This window comes from Pleurodeles waltl, chromosome 11 (genome assembly GCF_031143425.1).
Source record: "Pleurodeles waltl isolate 20211129_DDA chromosome 11, aPleWal1.hap1.20221129, whole genome shotgun sequence".
In the NCBI taxonomy this organism is placed as follows: Eukaryota; Metazoa; Chordata; class Amphibia; order Caudata; family Salamandridae; genus Pleurodeles; species Pleurodeles waltl.
The window spans coordinates 570,811,232-570,827,466 of NC_090450.1; the positions used below are offsets into that span (position 1 = coordinate 570,811,232).

The following is a 16,235-nucleotide window of genomic DNA, read 5'->3' on the forward strand; positions in this document are numbered from 1 at the left end:
AGCGGCTGACAAAGCCTTGCGGCTCGAACTCCTTGACTTGATTCACACAACTAATGCAACTTACTGCGAGCACTAACCAAAACCCAATAACTAAAACAAACCTGCTGGTTTACTACAGGAAGGGATACAATCGCTTTAGAGACTTTATGGATTTTCACCAATGGCTCATATAGCTATTCCTCTTTCTCAGTCTCCCACATTTGCAAGCAAAATTCGACCCGCAAATTTTACTCTCAACTGATCAATGGGTCTGTCCTGGTGCACATAAAACTTGCCAAATCTCAGTCGAAATCTTTTTTACCCACTTATCACACACACCGACTTGTTGACCACGCCCGATCAACCTACTAAACCACACAAATTGCAACATATAACCAAGTGTCTCCTACACTTGTCAATATACTACGGAGTCTTAGACCATGTAGGGTCTGTACATCATCAACAACCACGTGGATATTTTTTTAGCACAAAGCGCCACAACCATTGTGAAGTTCGACGACTTCCCTACTCTCATACTACGGAGTACGCACACTCCTACTAACCTCAATTGGAGTACTCAGACTCCCTACTATACCTCACAATTCACCTGCGATTTGCTTAAGCCTATGCAAGCGCAACCTACACTTTCTTACTATCTCAAAAACACGCAGAGAACATACCCAACTTTACTAGCAGTCATTTCTGGGCTTAAGGGGACATCATCTTTGCTACTGTTGCCATTTCAGAAAAATAAAATTCAAATCTCATAAAATACAAACAACTAACCCTAATTTAAACTTCTACCATAACCAGTAGTCACCATATAACTAGTTCCCCAAGGAAACTAACCGTGAAGCTGCTAACAAAAATTGATAGCACGCCCGGTCCTTAGTAAGTAAACTTACAAGGGGATGCGTATAGGTTGATGAATCTTTTGAATCGCATGGAGTATCCTAGTCATGCAGTAACCACTGAACCAAAAATCAACATCAGTAAACAAGATAACCACTTTATAAAACCACAATAATAATCATGCTAATAAGAAATAACCACTACTCATGAAAAAGGTTAACAAGTTTTATTCCCTATTTCTTACAATTCTAGGTCATCTGTTAGTTCAAAGTTTATTCAAATCAATTCTTTATTAATTCATCAGTTAGAAGACATTATCTTTGGGAAAAACATATGCGACTAACAACAACATGAGCTTTGTCAGTCATTTGTCACTGTCAACATCTCCCCTGTCAGCCTACCTAACCAAGATTAGCATCAGCCCAGGGGTTCTTCATGCGAAAACAATTTAGAGAAAACATCAATTTGGAAAAATCTACCTAAGAGAGAATTTCTAATAAAACAGCGCAGTTAGTACCTAGAAGAAAAGGCACAAAATAAGTCAGTCACATTTTCATAGCTACCTATCCAGGATGGATCAGCAACGAGTCAGTTATCGCCCCCAGGTCATCAGTGGTCAGCTACGTACTAGGCTCACAGAGTATAAGCCCAATTATCAGCACTTCGGACAGAGTCTCCTGACGTCATCATCTTTCTCCTCGCAGTTCTGATTTTGCTCCCCTCGTCATGACTTTTTATTAGGGTCTCTCAATCCGTCCCACTAATTGCTAATTTGTCCATCAATCAGAAGTTGTGACTCTAACCTATAGTTTTTGTTTACCAAATCTCTAATTTTGCATGTACCTTACGTCCCATAAAACTGATTGGTTCTTCTTGCGATGAGAACATCATCCGGCTCTTCTGGTAACAAAATTGTTGCATACAAGTCTTTAGTCAGTGCCTCTATTGTTCAAGTCCTGGGAAAGGACATTTAGCCTACACTACACATAATTGTATCAAATTGTCTTCATCATCTCCTGTCTGTTGGTACTTTGCAGAATGTTCCAGCTAAGTCGTCTGAACTCTGAACAAGGTTTCTCCTTACAGTTACCAGTCCTCGCAACATTTTTCGAAGTCTCCACGTTATGAGCAAGCAGGACCCAGGCCTTTAGTCCGGATAATTTAAGAATATGAATTAACATAAAACATAGGTTATACATTCAGTTATGATATATTAACACGTTTTGTTATTCTTTTTTCATTATTTTGCATCTGTTATCATGGTTACCATTCTCCAAGGGCACATTTTCGATTATACACATTATTTTCTAATATTAATTTTTCTATGCATTTTTCTCATTAATAAACACACAATGATTAGTAATTTCTTTAATTAACATATCTGTTCCATCAGTTTAAAGCATAAAAAATAGGAAAACATGGCTACCTCTTAGAAAAGTATCAAACGTGTGGTTAATTTTTATATATATATATATATATATATATATATAATGATTTTAGCACCACAAATCTTTAGTTGATGCCATCTTTAGAAAAAAAGACACTTTTCAGCTGAGCGCTCCTCCCCTCCCAGAAAAAAACAGCAATATTTTGGCCTTGATTTTTCCTCCTTTCCAGGGAAATCCACAAACCCTGGCTACCTTTACAATCCCCATAATATTATTAAAAAATTATGCAAATTTGGCGTGGATACCTGATATGGACAAAACGTTATAGAGGTAACCGTTAAGTACTCGAAAAAGGGAACCGAAATGGGGTAGAAACGCCTCAGAAGTTACGGGGTTAAATGTCTCCCCTTCACTTAGGGACAGAACAATCTGATCAGATGATAATCCGTTTCCTAGAACAACATTCTCGTTTCTGAACATCACAGTACTCATACTCAGGAAAAGCGTAATCCGAGCTAACATGGCGCTCTCCGCCGAGTTTGTTCACCTGACATTTAGCCAATCAAGATGGCGCGGGCAGCCGAACTGTACATGCGCACCGGAGAATAAACCACCGCCGGTGTACACCGGCGAAATGTGTTGTCATAGGAATCTTGTCTTGTCAGAGTGGCGCGTTAAATGAAAGATGGGAAGGGAATGGTGACTGCTTGAGGCGGGTCTTACTGCCACGTCTACTGAAAGGAGGAAGGCAACATTTTCGGCGCCTCCCCTGCAGAGCACAGAGGAAAACGGCAGAAGCAATCCGGAAAGCACGGACGCTAGGTGAGTGACTTTCGCCCCTGCGGCGGTATATAAACCGTCGACGTGCGGCGCCGCCTGCTTTTGGTGCGAAGCAAGTCGGTACTTGGTTAAATGAGGGCAGAACTACCCACCTGTGTTTATGTCAGTCATGCCTGGTAGGAGTCCTACATCCCATATTATCCTGTCTATTTGTAACATGCCCCATATCAAAGCGAAGCTGTAGAATAAACTCACACGCCTGCGGAGCTGACAGCACCAGAGAACACTTCTCTTAGTTAGAGTGCCCTTGCTGCTTATAGCCACTCAGATGGCCCAGGTCACTTCCCGGCCCTGAAGTAGTGCCCACGCTTGAAATATCCGCCCCCAACCGGCACTAATACGGATTGAAGGCGAGGGAAAGTTCAAGGTCCATCCATCCACACTCACATGAAGACTTTAAACACACACAATAACATGGCCAACTGCAGGAGTACATGCCTCTTCTTAAGTCTTGCGGTAGGCTGCAGACCTGCCAGTTTCCCAAACAATCCCAGTGCGAGGAGGTGGCGGAGCCTTGGAGGGGGCGTGGCTTCGTGCCGAGAAGCACCTAAGAGGCACTTTTGCCCCCATTCTGGCCACAAACCTCTCCTCTAAAAAACACGCCTTTGCAATGCAATGGGTCCTGCCAAATGGGTTTTGCGTTTGCTAGAGTTAGAGCTATTAGCGTTGTAAATTTCTAACTGGACTTTTCTTGCCACATAGATTGAAAATGAAAAGTAAAACAATTGACATAAGCAAGCTGATTCAAAGCAACATGGCTGCCATGAGCGCGAAGGAGAGACACAAAAGGAAAAAAAAGTTCACTCGCAGTCAAACATATCGGCAAATGTGCAATTATCCTTATAACCGGGTCGATGGCCAAGGCAGTAACAAAACTGCCCCAAGGAGGGACAAATGTAAGGCAAGCCCATGAACGAGTGAGAGTGGTGGGTGTGGTTTAAAGCCCATATATAGATTACAACATGTCGGAGCGCTTGCGTGCTCAACCTAAAAAAAAAAAAAACAAGCTTGCTGCCTGTGTCCTGGGGTGTTTTCACAGCCTTTAATGGACATTGGCAGTTAAAAGCTTTAGAAAACTAGCTGAAAACCACTGTAGAAGGTCATTGAAGTCAGAGGCCAAATCGGAAGAGCATGAATCTCTGTTTTGTGACTTGATCAAAGTGCGTGGCAATGTATGTTTGACGTTTCAAGCTGGTATAAGAGTTCCGCAGAGTCCATGCATGCCACTGATTTGCAAGGATGTTACTATTTAGAATGAATGACTGCTTCTTAGATGAGCGGTTGGCAGTGTTAGCGCATCTGACATTAATAAGTAAACTTACAAGGGGACGCAAATAGGTCAATGAACCTTTTAACTCGCAATTAAGATGTTCTTACCATAGCTCCAGTACATAATCAATACACAATAATCAACATCAATCGATAACATCAACAATCAATGGAGTCAGTAAGTGTCACACACCATGACATTTCAGTCATGAATAACCACACCTTTTAGTGAAAGTTAGGATATTTATTTCCCTATATTAATAATGCTATGGTCATGTAGATTAATTTCAAAATCAAATGAAACACATACAGAAACAATACTGGCTGTCCAAAGAGGCGAAGAAACATAATCTAATCAAAGCTTGAACAACAACGCATTCTAAGGTTATGGTGCAAATCAATAGCAAGGTCAACTGTGTCAATGTAAATATATATATGATGTTTAGCAGAGAAATTCATTAAACACTATTCCCTGTTATCACAATAAATGAGTGAGGATCCTTAACTAACATATTAGCATCAGCATGTTGGGCTTCTTGCAAAACTATTTAGTAACACAAATTTGGAAAAACATCTAACTATGGCTCTATCAAAACAGCGCAGTTGGTACCTAGAAAGAAAAAGCAAATATGCATAATAATCACAAATTAGGTTATAATACCTATCCTCAGTATGGATCAGCAAAGCAGAGACGGTCTTCGTCCTCAGGACATCAGTCGATCAGCAAGGCATCAGGATTCAGCATCAAAGTTCTGAAAACGCAAAGTCTCTAAGCATTAAAGTTAAGCACGTTTCTTGTCAAGACACACAAGAAAGTAGTAACCTTTCCATCAGGAAGAAAATGGGCAATTGGCGGTCTTCTCTCAGTGTGATCCTGTTAAGTCACAACTGTTAAAACTATTCCCCAAATCCCTATTGGTCAGTTAATCGTATGTTCATACTTTGTCCAATAAAACTAAAATCCAAAATCTGGTATGAATTCTAATATTACTCCATTCACATGTCATTGATTGGTTTGTCTTGCAATGTCCTCATCATCCAGCTTGTCAGGTAACAATATTGTTGCAGCTTCTACTCTAGTCAGTATCTTCATTGTTCTTGTTCTGGGAAAGTCAGTATTACACATAAAATGTTGCATTAGCTCGAACATCATCTTTTAGCAGTCAGCTCTCATGAGAAGCTTCCTTTATGAGCACAATTAAACAATACAATAGAAATTTCACAGTTTACCTCTCTAGGACAGCCATTTTATTAAACGCTAAGAAATACTGCCTTTACGTGAGGCCTGGCAAGTAGGCTAAGACACTTGCTAAGTTAAGGCCTACAATTAATAAAGCTAGAGCTAAATTCATAACCCTTAATATGACATATTACTGCATTAGTCTAACATATATTCAACATTTCATAATATTAAATCATTGATTAGTACATTTCGTTAACATTGGTGGCCATTCTTCGTAACCACATTTCCAAACGCATGCATTATTTTTCTACGTTATTTTCTTTTCTACATAAACTTATTATTCAAAATACATAAAAACTCAATTTTTATTAAAACACTTGCGCTAGCACCAGCCTTGGCAAATGCAACACGTCCCATCTTGCTGACCCATGCATCTTGTAGCTTAAGTTCAATCAGAGCTTTCTCAAGGTAGATACCCCACGAGTTGATTCATTTTTTTTTTTCTCCATTTGGGCTTTTATCTCAAGCCAACATAAACTGTTCAACTGCACGAAGTCGCCAACACAGTTTCACAAAGGAGTTTAATCGTTGGAATTTGTGGTGTTGGAAGCTGAATTCCAAACACACCTGTGCAGGGGGATGCTGCTTTGAGGAGACAAAAACTGCTTTGTAGGCCTTTGTTTGAAACTGATTTAAAGTGGAGGTTTTCTTGCCATGCCATAGTTCGAGACCGTATATCAAAGAGGGTAGGACTTGGGCTGCCATCACTTTTAATAGATGACTAAACGATGGACCGCACAATTTCTTTTTCAGAAGCTTGAAGGCAAATATTAAAGACTGAGCTTTCGCAAGTACAGATATGTTGTGGTTGGCAAACAACAGTTGTTGGCCCAAGATAACTCCCAGATATTTATATGAATGGGTGGACTCAACCTGCGGGCCTTTAATGAACCACCTGTGTGCCTTGTATTTGAAGTCCACTAGCCGCACTACTTTTTTTTTCCTCAAGTTCAGCTTTAGTCCTTGCCGCTCTATACATCTTGCGAGGGCATTGATCAGTCTTTGCAGGCTGATTGGAGTTTGACTTAATATGAATATGTTGTCTGCTTATTGCAGGCATACTATTTTTTTCATTTACCAAGATCGGAGGATGTCAGTCTACTGCTGTCAAGTAGGTGTTCAAGTCGGCTTAGTATAAATTGAATAGACATGGGGCCGGGACACACTCTTGCTTCAGGCCATGTCTGGTACAAATTTTAGAGGTGACTCTGCTACGTCTCCAAATTTCACTTGGGCCCACGTATCGCTATATAGGCCAATAATTACATTAAGCGTTTTCCCTGGCATGTCCCATGCTTCCAATTTCCTCCAAAGGCAGTCACGTGGCACTCAATCCAGTGCCTATTTGAGGTTGATAAAACAGGCAAACAGCCTAGTTCTTTTCCTCCTGGCTATTTCTGCCAATATGCTCAAAGCTACCAAGTTTGTTGTTATTCCCATGCCAGCCATAAACCCAGTTTGGATTTTCGGTATAAGACATTTCTTCTCGGGCTAAAAGATCTTGTAAAATGCAGGACACCTACATTTCTGCTTCCGCGTCCATTAAGGCTATTAGCCTGTAGTTGCCTGGTGAGATGTGGCTTCTATTTTTATATATTGGATGAAAAGTGCTCCCCTTCCAGGACATTGGGACGCTATTCCGGGAGTAGATGTAGTTGAAGAGGGATGCTAGATACCTTGCCCAAAAGGCCACATTATTTTATGCTTAAATAGTGCATTAGGTAGACCATTGGACCCTGCTGCTCTTTCTAGCTTCAGTTTTTTTTATGATCCCCTCTATCTTCTTTGTGTCTGTTAGTCTCTCTGTGACTGATGGTCCTTGTGAGCTTAGGTTCTCCTGAGTCTGTGGGTGTTGGTTTATAATAGTATTTTCTCTGCTGCTGGCGAAGGCATACATATCTTTCAAGTGCGCAATCCAGGCTTCCTCGTGAATTACGCTGCAGTGACGTCCCTGACCCTTTGTTAAATCGTTAAGCATTCCCCAGAAGAATCTACTATTGGGCTGTTTGCTTAACAAAAGCAATTTTACCCACAGCTCCTCAATATATCTGCTTTTTGCCCTCTGGCAGTCTTTTTCATATTCTTTCTTTGTTGCAGTCAAATTGGTTGTGTCAATTTTGTTGCCTTTTTTAAAATTCTTTTGTCAATCTTATTATTTTCGAAGCTATTCTCCGTTAGTTTTCACACATTTCACTGTTGAACCAAGGTTCCCTACCTCTTGCCACATTGTTCTTAGTTCCCTCAAACATCTTGTATTGTGCCTGCTTTGCTGGAAAGTTTATTTGTAGGATTTTAATTAGAGCAGACCATAATTGGGGGCACTGGTCCTCTTTACATTCCCCTTGTTTATTTACGTGCTCATAGACCATATCCATAATTTGGTCTGTATTGTCTCCTCGCCATCTTAATCTGTTTAGTTTGTGGCTTTCCAGTCTTTCGATCAAGTTGTCTGGTTTACAGGTTTCATGCAACTTTAGGTTAATATTTAGGACTTGTGGAAAGTGGTCGCTTTCGTGACAGGGGTGAATTTTAATGGTGTTCACCAGAGGGAGTGTGTCCTCACCTACAAGAGTATAGTCTATGGTTGATTGCTGCTTTCTGCTTAGATAAATTATTGCTGCTGGGCTGTCTTCATGTGACTTACTGTTCAGGATTGTGAGCTCTTGAACTCCCAGCTGTTTCCGTTGTTTGGTGGCTACGAGTGCCCCTTGAGTCTTCCCAGTCTTCAAGGCGTTCTCAGCCAGATTGATGTTAAAATCCTCGGAGAGTAAGAATAGCTTTTGCTGTTAGAAATTTTGCAGCAGCTTTTTTAGGTTCATAAGTGTCACCATCCTTTCTTGCTCTTTTAGGGGTGAAAATGTGTTTATTATAAGCAGGCTGACGCTTGCTGCTGCTTCCATTTTACTATCCAGTTTTATAACTTGGATCCAGTTTACACCTGAATCGATTTCTTCCAGCGACCACTTATACTTTGTTGAAATGTCAATGTGACTCCCCTCCACCCCCCCCCCCTTGGGTGACCATAGATTGACATCCTTTCTGCTGGGATGTGGTACTCGTGAAAGCCTACTAGGGGTATTGAGGTTATGGACCATGTTTCTTGTAGTAAAATTAAGTCATAATTTTGGAGGAAGGATATTGTCTCATGGTCGTGCAACATTTCTCCAAATCTATGGACGTTCCATGAACAAATGTTAATATGCTCTTGTTGGCCGTGTTGAGACTGAGAGAAGACAATCCTCTTTTTGCCGCGTGGCAGTGTCATGAGCGATGAGAATCCAAGATTTGTAATATTGTGGTCCAATCTTGCGTGACTTTAGCTGTGGAATTCTGCTGAGCCTGTCTGCCCCCATCCTTGGCTGAAGATAGAGACGTTCTTAGTAGCAGTTCGGGTGAGGAACGTCTTGCTTCCAATGAAACAGATTTTGGGTCTTTTTCTGTGGTGGATGAGGCCAAGCTTGACCCCATCCTTTGTAACAGGGGGTATGGATATTTGGGTGGTTGATGTCTTTTTATAGTGATTCCCCAGGTTTCAAAATGTAAGCTAAATGTACGGATCAGGTCCACAATTGTATTTGATTTCCATGTTGTTGCTGCCGATTTTCTATTGGCCAAAATTCCACTGCTTACAGATCTGATGATTTTATTCCTCTTAATTCCGGGATCTCCCTAAACAGTCTCAGCAGGTTGCCTCTACTCAGAGTATCATGGCTGCCTTGTGGGGAGTACCCTGGCAGGCGAGCTTTGATTGACTGTCCTTCATGCTACTGGTTGGGATGGTAATAGGGCCAGATCTTATGTGATTACTATGTCCTGCAAGGCTTTGGCCAGCCAAGTCTGTTGTCTTCAAAAGGCTGAGCTTGCTTCTTGCCTGGGACCTTTTGTTTGTGATGTTGATTTGCGTGTTGACCCATCCAGGTAGTATGCTTTTTCAAATGGAGCCACTAAGCCTATTATTTTCCATTCTTGACCTTTTAGGGTTATGGATATGGGATCCCATTTATGGGTATTTAAGTTGGTTGTATTCCTCTTGTTACTCACCAATGTTGGCAGGCAATCTCGTTCTAAAAATAGTGCTGTGGGCGATATAGGGCTTTTGGTCTTATTTATAGTGCAATTGTCAGTTTATTCACCAGGCTTGGTGTGCTTGCCTATCAAGCCCTCGCTTGCTTGTGATGATCCCGGTTTTCCAACTTTTTTCGAGATATACTGTCTCTTGTTTGTGTAGCCTCCGCCTGTGTATATCTCTGGGGAGTTTTGCTATTTATTGTGCATGTGCAGTGGTCCAATGTGTCTGTTAATCGTATTTTGTGTAGCTGTTGAGGTGTTTTTGACAATGCTGAATTGGATGGTGCTAAAAAACCTTATGTATTCGAACTATTGGGTGAAACATTTGTTTGTCTCTCCATGGATTGCTTTGTTTTGTGCAGATTGCGTAAACTTGTTTAGCTCCATTCTTCGTGGGTTTAGGGTGCTTGTTCCTCCCTTTCCCTGCCCGCTTTCGTTGCCGTTTTGTGAGTTTGCTGTACTTTCTGGTCTCTTACTGTCCTGGCCGCTGAATTGGCCCCTACTGCATCTCTGTGGTTCATGATTTTTTTTCCACAGTGTTTATCCAGCAGTGGCAAAACCACACCTGGTTGTTCTGTTGGCGGGCCTCCTTTAATTGATGGAGTGTGTTGCAGAGAGTCTCTGCCTAATCGCATAAATGTGTACAAGATTTCTGGTAGCGAAACCAGTTTGTCAATTATTGGACCACATGTGCAAGCCTTGAAGCGCTTGGTGGTGAGTACACGGCTTGCACCCTGGTGATTAATGCTGTTAAAGTTTCCAGCTTCTGGTTGATTCCTACTATGTGTGCTGCCATCAGGTTCATTAGGTCTTCTTGGACATCGAGTTTGTCTGATTGTGAGTTCAACACTTCATTTGACTGTTGTAACATAGTTAGTAGCGTACCCCCCCCCCCCCCCACCACCACTGTATGGGATGATGCATGTGCACGCCTACTGGTGAAGGTGATTCAATTTTGTTTGTGGATGATATCATGGTGAGTGACTGGTGGTGTTGGCAACCATGTGAGGTTAGACCTTTGCTCCGTTTTCATGACCTGACGAAAGATTGACCATTGAGGTTTTTTGGGAAAAGTTGTTTGGCTTAAGTTTAGTGATGGGGTCATGACAACTCTCGTGGCCTCAGTTTCCTTGTACTGAGCTCTGCTCTGCCAAGGGGTACTGAAACTACTTTCTGATCAGTCTTTCCTTGCACATTGTGAGAGGAGGGTGTGAGGGGACCTCTGCTATGGCCGGGTGACTGGATACTTATTGTTCTGCATTCCAGAGCTTGTAGTAGATCAGCCTTATTTGATATTGACAACGCACCAGACCAGGATCCATCTTTCGGAGATTCCTGAGCTCCGTTGCTTCGATGAGTCTGTAGCCATGTCTCCAACCTTTTGAGCTTCCATAAAGACATCATCCTTGTTCCCCTCGCTGACTCTCAAAGCCCAGACCTGTTCTGCCGGTTTGAATGCACTCTGTGTTGGTGTGCTTGCATGTTCCTGAGCGGTCCCTGTATTTGTTTCCCATGTATGCTGGGTCTCTGCGGTGTCGAAGTGCCTGCATTATCTTTTTCAATGGGCGGCAACAGGTGGGGCCTACATACACTGGGAAGCCCCAACTGGGTTGATCCATTCAAAGGGCTAATTCATAGGAGCTTACATTGATACCTGTTTTCTGTGGCATGATTGGGCAGGATAAGCCTGGCATAGCATATATTGTGGCCAATGGGTCTTTTAGAAAGAAAATTTCTGCTGAGGATTTATTTTCCCAAACTAGGAGACAAGCTGTTCTGGAGGTGGTGCAGTAACTAGCCTTTGTTTTTGTGCCTATTTTCATTTTTACAAGACTATTCTTTATCTTTCGGTGAGGCTCGTCTTCATGACTTGCAAGTTGGTGGCTGACGAGATTTCCCTGATCTCATTCTTTTTAATGTGAAGGGGTTCGTGTAAACTGCTAATGATGGTCGACGGTCCAATTCACTTGATGGGCTTGTTACAGGCTTTCTTTTGTGATCGTGAACGCGAGATTATCTGTTTGTCTTCCTGGTCCGTTTTTTAGGAGTTTAGCAGAATTGGTTGATGTGATCTGCAGCTGTTTTCCATTTCCTTTTTATACAGATTACTACGCCACCGACCGCTGCTACGCCTCCTCCTGGCTGACCACCACAAGGGAGAGGCACGAGCACACAGTGAACTGTAGCCAATGGCAATTAATTGCTGGTTGAAAGGTTATGGCTCTGAGTCCTAGGGGATGCTTGTGACCGAGTGAGCTGGGCGAGCAGACGTTGTGTGGGATGATTGGGTGACAGTCGCTCCTTCCGCCACAAGCCGCACCCAGACCTGGCTGGGCCGCTTCCGTGGGCCGGAGCTCTACCCTTGGGCTCGGATGGCCAGGGATAGACTAACTGCTGTAACCTCTGCCTCTGCGAGGCCTACTTTTCCCGCTTATCCTCGCTTGCTGAGGCTTGCTCCTGGGCTTGCACGTGGGTGGAACGTTTAGGGTAAATTGAGGCTTGCTCCTGGCCGGCATGTTGACGGTTAAGTGAGGGTAAATTGTGCGGCTGCTGCTATGGTTGGAGCGCCTGAAGCACCAGTGGCACCCCAAACCTCAATCCTTAGCACCAGAGCACCCGAACCTCTGTTTCCTGAGGCCCCTGGAGTGCTCTGTACTGCAGCCAAGTTAACCACCTGCCCCCGTGTTGTGGCTCTGCTAGCATGGGTGGAGCTTGGGCGGAGCAGACAGACACGCCTGGGTCTCACAGGCTAAAAGTTGCAGATGAGCAAAGGCAAGGGCGGGGGACTGGAGGACCACGGAACCAGAGACCCAGTGTGTACCTGTACTGCGCTGCTCAGTTGCCCATGCTCATTGCAGTTTTTCGGCTTTTCCGCCTTTACAGTGCCCACTCTGCTTCTCTCCTTTTTCCTCGTCTTCGTGACACAATGGATTATGTGACATGGCAAAGTCCATAATTATGCAGAATACACTAAAGCTGCAGGATCGCAGAATTCCGGTGGTCTTGCTTCTGGCATTATTTTAAGCGGAAACACTGACATTGACAGCGCTTTGACACTTCTTAAGTGAAAAAAACTTGTCATACAGTATGGAAAGGAGCAGTGCAAGTGACCATTATACAAAGAAAAGCAATGGCAGCATGTCCTGCCGCTTTCCCTCCTACCCACAATCTCCTGAGGTGCTCTTAGAAGGCAGAGTTTGCTAACATAGTTTGAAGGAACTTAAAGAACACGAACTCCGCTTTGAGGTACCAGTGACTTTGCATTTATTCTCTTCCAACACATGCTTTCATTTTGTCAGACAAATAGTCAGAAATATTTTATAGTTGGAGCCATTGGAATTATGCAATTCTGCTGATACAGTTACTAAACAGTGAAGTAAGTGTTGCTGCATAGTGGAAGACTCTTCACAAAGGTTTACTGGTCACTTTTCAGATGCTTATTGCTGTAGTTGTGTTTTAAACTGGTACTACTGAGGTGACACTTTTTTCCAGACAGTGTTAACATGTGTGGAAAAAAATGACAACATAATAAAGCAATACTAGCTCTCATTACACTGCATAACTTAGTCAACCCCGTTGCATAATTTGGACTTCCCCATTGCATTATTCCAGTTGCTCTGATTATAGTCCTGCTGTTACTCCTTGGTCCTAAACTGATAATATATAATAATCCAATGCACTTCTTGCAGAGATGTTCCTACTATCTGTGGCTTAACATCTTGCTAATCACCCTTCCTTTTCTGGAAAAAAGATACTGAAGGGAATCTGCCTTTTCTGCATGGTCACCCCAGATTTGTTCTCTTTGTTTCTGCATCCTATATTTGCTGTTTTTTTAATTCTGTACACTTTCCTCCGGCTAAGCATTTGTAGAGTGCATATTCTCTCCTTTTTATATATGGTTTAATTGGCTTATTTCTGACTGCCACATTTAACTTGCCTGTAAGTCCCCAATGTATGGTCTAGTAAATGCACCTAGGGCCTGGAAGTTAAATGACACTTGTGAACTGCAGCAACAATTGTGCTATCTACAGAGTGGGCCTACAAAACATGGCTTTTGGCACTATCTTGGGTTAGGACCAGCAAGGGATAGTAAATAAGCCACTGTATTTTAATACTTATTAAAAATCCAGTTTACTTGTGAAGTTGGATTTTTTATAAATAGTAAGAAAAAGTAACCTTTACAAAGTTACATCTGCCCTGCCATGAAGCTCCTAGAGGCTAATTTGCCTTAGCTCCCAAGTTTCTGCCCAGCTGGTACCTAGCCTTTATTGCGGTGTGAAATTCCTTCCATGAGCCACACTTAAATCACTTTGTTAGATTGATCGACCTGAATAGGCACTTATGACTACTCTGAGATTAGCTGCACATTCAGGATGAGAGCTGCTGCCCCTTCTGTTGGTACAACAATGTCAAATCCTGCCTGAACGACCTGTCTGAGGTACATATAAACATGTTGCACCCTTGAAAGACATCACACGTGATCAGATCTCAGTCCTTGTATATCCTCTTTCTAGTTGCTGAAGGGCCCTGCTTTTCTCTTACCAGACTTCTCTCTCTCTTTTTTTGTTGCGGGTCTAGGGCCAGCTTCAAACTGGAGTTTAGTGTTTGATGTCAGAAGACACTAATAATTTCCATAGCTCACTCTCCTGCACACCCTAAGCTATCAGAGCCCAAGTTAAATGTGGCTGAACGCTGGCCATCTTATCATTGCCCTTACATCACTTTGGACCTGTTTGCAGTAAGGCGAACGGAAACTACTGAGAACTGAAAAAGTGGGCAGTCTGGGGCCTGGCAACTTTGACAACACCCAGTCACCTCCACCCACTAGCTAATGCCAACCATAATGTGCCCCCCAAGGCACCCTCCTCTGAACACTGTAGTTTGGCAGATCAGAAGGGGACCGGATACGCTTTCTGTGACTTTAGAGGAGCCCTGAAGACTACAGCTGCTCCCCCTTGTACTTGGGACAAATAAGTGGGCTCCAAGAGACAGATGGCCAATGTCCTGTTTGGCTAGTGGGGCACAAAAAAGCTGGAAGAGGCCTTTTTTCTGAAGTGCCCAGCTGACCAGTGGCAACTGAACCTGGACTGGAGTTTGCATTGGTCTCTGGGTGACAACTTGAGTCTCCCATTCTGAATTGGCACTTGAAAAGTTTTCAGTAAGAAATCTCAAAAGCTTTGAGTACCAATGAGACCAATCTGTTTCAGGTATCCGGGAGTTGGTTCCATGGCAGCGTCTACAGTATGGGTACTCGCAAACATTTTCCCATGGGCCAAAAAGTTTGGTCTGTGATGTGCCCGGGGGCCGCATTGATGCCAGGTGGTCAGGTGGGGTGGTGGGGGAGATTGGTGGCCAGATAGGTGCAGGAGAAGCGAAGGATATACATCTAGTGGCTGAAATAAACAATGGGAAACCAGAAAACCTGGAATGAATCCTGGCTTATCCACTTTTTTGAATTGTGTGAGCCTAGGCAATTGTTTAATATCATTTCCCCTCCTTTTTCTGCATTATCACATATGAGAGGACCTCGAGTTACATGATTTCATGGTGTGCGCTGCTTCTAACCTGCTTCTATGTTTCATTTAATAAACTATAATGTTGTTCATGTGTGATAGGAACCCAGGCCACCCATAAAGTGCACATACCAAGTGACTTGTCTCTTTAATTTACTATTGGTGCTGTTCTCCTGGTACGGGACAGAATGAATGTTGCCACATTTATGTTTGAAAACTATCACTTTTAAATTAATACATCTCAATGCACTGATAAAATAAATTGTTCTATGGTGAAAAGGTTCTGCATGTTAACTCAATACACTTTTTAAATTTTGAATAGACTGTCTTAGTTTATGACACTTATGCTGCAAGATGGCTTTAAAAATGGAGGTGTTTCTAAAGTTGAGCAAAGGAGTTCCTAGTTATTTCCTTTCTTTTAAGTTTGAAATAAATGATTGTGTGTCTATTTAATATTTTTATTGTTAGTGTGGAGTCAAGCAAACAGCTGCCCAGTGCTCCTGTTGGCCAGGGGGGGCGCATGTAAAGGTCAGAGGGGCCGCATGAGGCCAGTGCGCCGTACTTTGAGTATCCATGGTCTACAGCAGTGATAATCGCAGTACGGCCTGGGGGCCGCATGCGGCCCTGGTGACTTTTACATGCGGCCCCCTGGTCAGGAGCACTGGGCTGCTGCTTTATTATCTCAGCACTAACACTGAGAAGGAAGTTATCTAAAAAGACAAGACAAGCCTTTATTTAAAGGTTAATTGAAGTTAAAAAAGGGAAGCAACTAAGTCATCCCGCACCAGCTAACTTTAAAAATAAATGTGTTTCTAAAGGCACCCTGCAGCAAAAATGTAACCAGGTATTTAAAATTCCAAAGAGTATTTCATTAACATGAAGAACTGTGTCACCTTAGTACATCACATTATATTATATCAGTGCTTCCTATGTACAGCCACCCTGCTGGCATTATTGCGGCCCTCGGTCACAACACAGACAATACCTTTTGGCCCCTGGAATAGTGTTTGTGAGTACCCAAGGTCTACAGGGTCTAGAATCTTGACTGGAGGAAAAGGTGATGTGGCACAGAGATGAGAATTA

The 16,235-nt window shown here is 42.7% G+C and overlaps 1 protein-coding gene across 2 annotated transcripts in view; it reads left to right on the forward strand.

The window, feature by feature from the left end:
• The first annotated feature begins 2,831 nt into the window (after positions 1 to 2,831).
• The window catches only part of PLPP5 (phospholipid phosphatase 5), a 135,352-nt gene continuing 121,948 nt past the window's right edge, over positions 2,832 to 16,235 (forward strand). Inside the window, exon 1 of one of the 2 annotated variants that reach the window (XM_069214022.1) lies at positions 2,832 to 3,041. The gene's annotated coding sequence lies outside the window, so the exon portion shown is untranslated. The remainder of the gene's footprint in view (positions 3,042 to 16,235) is intronic. The other variant, XM_069214023.1, reaches the window with a different exon arrangement.